This window comes from Ambystoma mexicanum, chromosome 13 (assembly GCF_040938575.1).
Source record: "Ambystoma mexicanum isolate Mex_15411 chromosome 13, UKY_AmexF1_1, whole genome shotgun sequence".
Classification (NCBI taxonomy): Eukaryota; Metazoa; Chordata; class Amphibia; order Caudata; family Ambystomatidae; genus Ambystoma; species Ambystoma mexicanum.
In genome coordinates, this window is record NC_090938.1 from 351470881 (window position 1) to 351478698 (window position 7818).

The window sequence follows — 7818 nt, forward strand, 5'->3', positions numbered from 1 at the left end:
TTTCTTTGCATCTCATCCACATGGTCACAGCCTTCACTTGTGATATAATGTTCCTACTTCATTTGATTTAACACACACCGGTCTCTCAGGTCGCTTGCCAACTCACTGGCTGTGTGCGCTTCTTTCTTGTTTTGCTATTTCCAATTCATGAGTCAAGGTTAGTAACACAAGCTTGGCCTGGCCTCGTCATCTCTGCCGTTCCCACGGGAGGGTCTCTGGCATCCTTGAAATACAATACAATGCTCACTTGTGAGATCTGGCCTTCTCCACTTATCTTTCGCAGTCTGTCGGAGGTAACAACCTCCAGTAGGGAATCCTTGGGGTTTTCGGCCCACTGCTATCGTCCCTTGGTCCGTTGCTCTGCTCCAATGGGTGTGCCTTTGTCCCAGAAGTTCTGCTCGTACTTGTGTTCCGCCTTGCTCAGAGTGTGTCTTTAGGTGTTGCTGGGCATAGTGTCAGTTTAGAGGCAACAATCGAAACGTCACTGTTAGTTTCAGCCGTGGAAAGGCATTCATTCTACTGTAGTTCAACATCACCTGATGGATTCTGTACACTGTTGTTTCCTCTGTGATGGGCTCATGATGGACAGAAACTGAGTTCATATCTTAAAAATCTTGCAGACATTTTGATAAGCTGTACTTTAGTTTAAAGGGAAAAAAAAGGAATGATTCATTTTATTTAATGTTCATGACAGAAGCAATCTGCTCCACTGCAGCTGCAGCACTCAATGCTGACATCCCTTTGAGGGTTCTGTGTACCGTGGGCTCTGAGACTGTTATTTCAGCGCTCCAAAACTTTGGCAAACCTATTCTCATGTCTTTCCCTTATGCCAGGCAATTGGAATTCTTAAATGTTATGACGTTTGGAGGCTTGATTTCACTCCTTCTCGCTTTGATTTCCTTGCCCCATTTTTCACATGAGTTCAGGGCAGGCCTTTTACCTAGGGGCATGTCCCCCACTGACTCTGGCCTTTTGTTTATGGCATCTAAGGCTCATTTCACCCCACAGTGTGAGGAGGGCTAACTGGTATCAGGCGTATGCACTTAGTGTAAAGTAGGGATGTCATGGTATGGATTTTCTGATGGTATGATAACCCTCTTGCCAAATGACAGTATACCATGGTTATCGCAGTATAGCACACATTTTAATTATCTTACATAATAATAGTTTGTTAAGAAAAGTCAAATTGTTACATACACAAACGACACCAAGTTGCCTTTTTTATATAAATGCGTTTTAGTACATGTAACAAAAGTGGGCAGCTTGTCCCTCAGAAAACATGCTTCTTGCTTTCCAGAGTGAACAGTGACTGCACACATCACAAGAGGAAAGAAGCCCTATACCCATGCTGGACAAAAGTAAGTCTGGGCGAATGTGGACAGAAACTTTAACCCTTTCAATAGAAATGGTCCTCAGAGCCTTTCAGGGCCCTGTTCCTCTGACAAAGAAAGCGAATTAGTGTTGCTTACGTGGTCCTTTAGGGTTGCAGACCTCCTTCCCTCCCCACCCTGTACCACTGATTGCTGTCTTCCTTTTTTGTTGCAGTGCAGATGATAGTAAGCATATCCTTTGTTTATCTCCACAGTATGGAATCAAGACCTAAGCGGAGACCGGTGGTATGCATTTCCTAAGGAAGCATCTATCTTCACAAACTAAAGGCTGTGTTACTTACAATGTGTCTTTTTTTCTTTTAATCCAAACTTAGACCTCTCTCATAGGTGCTCAATAATCACAGACCATTTTGGCCATGCTTTCAGCTACTTGGTTTGGTGGGGCAGTGAGTAGGTTTGGCTCACAGTATGCAAATTCAGTGATTAAACCACAGATATTGCTCATTTCAATATGCCTTAGGCTACACCTTCTCCATTATAATTAATTACAATCTGTAGTATGATACATGATCATTTTCAAACCACACAGAGGCACAAAAGTCCTTTACCTTTGTTGCTCCGAGCGACTTATTTCTTTTCCTTATAATCTATTGATTTTGTGATAAGGTCTGTTAGGGGTTTACGTTTGCCTCTCCAGATGTTTTGGACTACAACACCTATCGGCTTTAGTCAGCCAGGTCAATGGTGAGGGGTGGGGGTTGTACCGTCGTAGTAAAACATCAGTCGGGCTGCCATTTGCAGACCCTTCACGTATGTCCTTCCGGGATATAAAACTGCGCCACCTGAAACTGCTTGCACCAAAAACGAAAATACTTAACATTTTTTCCACTGCTCTTTTGCATTTGAAAACCATTCACTAACACTGCCCTTTTGCATTTGAAACCATAAACTAAGACTAGATATTTGTTGACATATGCAGGTGGGTTTTTGAAGCTGTAGCCTATGGGTGCTCTAACGTTTTGAAATGGATCCCCAAGCATCATGCAGACAGAATGCATGCCGCGAGTGTAAGTTTAGAAACAACTCAGGAATTAAAAAAAGAAACGCAGACACATTCCATGTAAAAAAAAACAGACACTTACCATATAACTGTCGTTTGTTGGTTAAAAAAGCCTTTGTCAATAGGAATGGATTTTTCTGATTGGTGTTAACTCTTAACAGCCTGCTCAGAGCTCCCCACTCCATTACATTATACTACAACGTACTGGTCCGTTGAAGGGAGGTGAACAGCCACTTCTAGGTTTGTCGGCAGTCCATAGACTCACCGGTGGGCAGGCTGTTATTAAGAGTCCAATGTCTCTCACATAATATTTTGTTTCACTTTACTGTGGAAGAAAACATTACACAAAAATATAACGTTCTCTTTACACTGGTCCACTCCAAACAGAATTGTCCATACCGTGTACATCCCTCCTCGTGACAACCTTTTTTGCAATGCCCATGTAGTCTTCTTTCAAGAAAAGTGTTTATTTTTATTTTTTTAACTTTCATCTGAAAGATAACAAATCAGTACTAGAGGGTGGGGGCAGCTGCAGGCAAGTTGAACAAAAAGTAAAGAGTTCAGAACTATGACTCTGCGAGTGGAGCCCTGGGCGATGATGCTTTACTCTTCTCTCCTGTCTCCCACATATTCACCTGCCAGACAAGGAAATCTGAGCACATTCGTTCTGCCTCTCAAGCTGCAAGGTCAAAGCCACTGTGCCATCGCGGCAGCCTCTAAACAGACTTTATGCTTAGATATTGACAATTCACGGTAAACTGGTATAGAAAGGTCTCGGTTTTTGCAACTAAATGAAGGAGTTCACCATAATTATACTGGTGTACCGGTATACCGTTACACCCCTAGTGTAAAGTGCCTGACTTTGCCTGACCCGATTAATGGGACATGTCCAGTACGATGTGAGGGAGCTATTCTGGTTACTCTCAGTCACCCACTTCCTTGGTCCAGTTTTTGTGTAAAGGGGGGGAGTTGAGACTTCGGAAAATCCTACAAAATATGATGGGGTAGATCAGGGGTGCACAACTGATTTTGACAGAGGGCCGAAAGTACCTTACATGAGGGCTATAGACGGCCGAAAAGTAAATGTGGGCGTGGTGGTAGGCGGGGCGTGGCAGGAGGCTTTTTAAACCCCCAATTTGTACTAAACACATGGAAAAAGAATGTTTTTGAGGGGTAAAGATTTTTATTGCATTTCAAACTTACATTTTGTACTACACATTTTCCATTGTTATAATTTATTTCTATTTAGTTATTGTATCTCGCCTGTTTAATTAACTTATATATATATTTTATTGACCCTAGATTGTACATGCTGTCATTTTGGACTGCTACAGTTTGCTATTTGGGTTGCCCAAGAGGAGTATGGCCTTCGTTGAGTCAGGTTTCCTCAAAAAGCCAAAGATGAACATCTCCTAACTGTGCCTGTTTTAGCTTTATTATTGGGTTCACTCTTGGAGTGCAACACTATGCCCCATGGCCCCCTCACCCCCAACCAAACACTATGCCCCATGTCCCTCACCCCCAACCAAACACTATGCCCCATGGCCCCCTCACCCCCAACCAAACACTATGCCCCATGTCCCTCACCCCCAACCAAACACTATGCCCCATGGCCCACTCACCCCCAACCAAACACCATGCCCCATGGCCCTCTCACCCCCAACCAAACACAATGCCCCATGGCCCCCTCACCCCCAACCAAACACAATGCCCCATGGCCCCTTCACCCCCAACCAAACACTACCCCATGGCCCCCTCACCCCCAACCAAACACTATGCCCAATGGCCCCCTCACACCCAACCAAACACAATGCCCTATGGCCCCCTCACCCCCAACCAAACACTATGCCCCATGGCCCCCTCACCCACAACCAAACACTATGCCCCATCTCCCTCACCCCCAACCAAACACAATGCCCCATGCCCCCCTCACCCCCAACCAAACACTATGCCCCATGGCCCCCTCATCCCCAACCAAACACAATGCCCCATGTCCCTCACCCCCAACCAAACACTATGCCCCATGGCCCCCTTACACCCAACCAAACATTATGCCCCATGGCACCCTCACCCCCAACCAAACACTATGCCCCATGGCCCCCTCACCCCCAACCAAACACTATGCCCCAGGGCCCCTTTACCCCCAACCAAACACTATGCCCCATGGCCCCCTCACCCCCAACCAAACACTATGCCACATGGCCCCCTCGCCCCAACCAAACACTATGCCCCATGTCCTTCACCCCCAACCAAACACTATGCCCCATGGCCCCTTACACCCAACCAAACACACTGCCCTATGGCCCCCTCAGCCCCAACCAAACACTATGCCCCATGGCCCCCTCACACCCAACCAAACACTATGACCCATGGCCCCCTCACACCCAACCAAACACAATGCCCTATGGCCCCCTCACCCCCAACCAAACACTATGCCCTATGGCCCCCTCACCCCCAACCAAACACTATGCCCCATGTCCCTCACCCCCAACCAAGCACAATGCCCCATGGCCCCCTCACCCCCAACCAAACACTATGCCCCATGGGCCCCTCACACCCAACCAAACACTATGCCCCATGGCACCCTCACCGCCAACCAAACACTATGCCCCATGCCCCCCTCGCCCCCAACCAAACCCCCACCCCATGGCATCCTCACCCCCAACCAAACCCCCCACCCCCCAAATCAGCACACACAAACCAGCACCAATACAGACCCGAACCCCCCACGCCCCCAACTCCAAACCCCCCACCCCCCAACTCAGCACACACACAAACATGCACCCATACAGACCCGAACCCCCCACCCCCCAAATCAGCACACTCTCAAACAAGCACCCATACAGACCCGAACCCCCACCCCCCAACTCAGCACACTCACAAACATGCACCCATAAAGACCCAAACCCCCCCGCCCCCCCAACTCCAAACCCCCACCCCCCAACTCAGCACACACACTCTCAAGCATGCACCCATACAGACCTGAACCCCACACCCCCCAACTCAGCACACACACAAACATGCACCCATACAGACCCGAACCCCCCACCCCTCCAAATCAGCACACTCTCAAACAAGCACCCATACAGACCCGAACCCCCACCCCCCAACTCAGCACACACACAAACATGCACCCAAAAAGACCCGAACCCCCCACGCCCCCAACTCCAAACCCCCACCCCCCAACTCAGCACACACACTCAAGCATGCACCCATATAGACCCAAACCCCCCACCCCCAACTCAGCACACACACAAACATGCACCCATACAGACCCGAACCCCCCACCCCCCCAAATCAGCACACTCTCAAACAAGCACCCATACAGACCCAAACCCCCACCCCCCAACTCAGCACACACACAAACATACACCCATAAAGACCAGAACCCCCCCAACTCCAAATCCCCACCCCCCAACTCAGCACAGACACTCTCAAGCATGGTCCCATACAGACCTGAACCCCCACCCCCCAACTCAGCACACACACAAACATGCACCCATACAGACCCGAACCCCCCACCCCGCCAAATCAGCACACTCTCAAACAAGCACTCATACAGACCCGAACCCCCACCCCCAACTCAGCACACACACAAACATGCACCCATAAAGACCCGAACCCCCCACCCCCCAACTCCAAACCCCCCAACTCAGCATACTCTCAAGCATGCACCCATACAGACCTGAACCCCCCACCCCCCAACTCAGCACACACACAAACATGCACCCATACAGACCTGAAAAATCAGCACACTCTCAAACAAGCACCCATACAGACCCGAACCCCCACCCCCCAACTCAGCACACACACAAACATGCACCCATAAAGACCCAAACTCCCCACCCTCCAACTCCAAACCCCGCACCCCAGCACACACACTCTCAAGCATGCACCCATACAGACCAGAACCCCCACCCCCCAACTCAGCACACAAAAAACATTCAAATCAAAACATTCATGCACATCCGACAACCCCCCCACCGCCGCATCTCAACATACACACAAAACACATTAAAATCCAAACATTCATACACATCCGACACCCCCCACCGCATCTCAACATACACACAAAAAACATTAAAATCCAAACATTCATACACACCCAACACACCCCCACCCCCGCATCTCAACATACACACAAAATACATTCAAATCCAAACATTCATACACATCCGACACACCCCCCCACCCCCGCATCTCAACATACACACAAATACATTCAAATCCAAACATTCAAACACATCCGACACACCCCCCACCCCGCATCTCAACATACACACAAAATACATGCAAATCCAAACATTCATACACATCCGACACACACCCCCACCCCCGCATCTCAACATACACAAAAAATACATTCAAATCCAAACATTCATACACATCCGACACACCCCCCCACCCCCGCATCCCCCCCATCCTCATCGCAACATATACACACAAACATAAAGCAAAACAAACCCGACACACAAACACAAACAGACCACTTACCGGAGACGTGCTGGAAGGCAGGCAGGTAAGCTGGAATCGTACTACGGCTGGCGTGGTCCAAGGCTGAAATGCCTTCCGGCATCAAGCCTTATGGACCACGCCAGCCATAGTGCTGGCCCTCCATTGGTGCAGCACACACGCATTACGTGGCTCGTAGGAGCAACGTGGTGCGTGTGTGTGCTGAGCCAATGAGGGCCAGTGTTTTGTCCGGCCTGGAAGACAACAAAGACTTTCCTAATGGAGGGCGGCCGCGGGCCGCCCTCCATTAGGAAAGTCTTTGTGCCTCGCGGGCCGGACAAAAGAGCATGGCGGGCCGCAACTGGCCCGCGGGCCGTATGTGTGCACCCGTGGGGTAGATTAACAAAAAAAGGGGGAATACCACGTGTCACCATCAGCTTTCTCACCCACAGTCCGTGAAGACCCATCACCCAGCTGATCCTCCTGCACTGGTCCACTCCCAGGAACAGGATCCAAAAGCGATGGCCATGTCTAGGCCACCTGGATGACAAGTCTCCGAGGACTAACGGGTGAGACGCCCTTTGGTTTCTCACATATCCCTATTACAAACTAATTGTAACTTGGATAGGAAGAAATCACTTTTTATCGCCGGCCTCTATATGTCCTCAGCCTTTGATAAAGTTTATTGAGGTCCTTTGTGGTGTAAACTAAAAAGTGGCGTATCCCATTGGGTTTACTGAATATGCTTCTCTTGTTTCACTCTGATAATAAACTAAGGGTGAGTCTTAACTCAGACTTTTATCTAGGGAAGTTTCGGTCGATACTGGCTTAAGACAGGGGTGTGTGCAGACACTTTTTTATTTAATTTGTATATCTTGTATTTACCTCTTGCATTTTACCTGACTCCTTTTTGTACTCCTACAATAGGGTCATTAGAAGTGGGCTGGTTAGCTTACGCTAACAACCTTGTTCCAA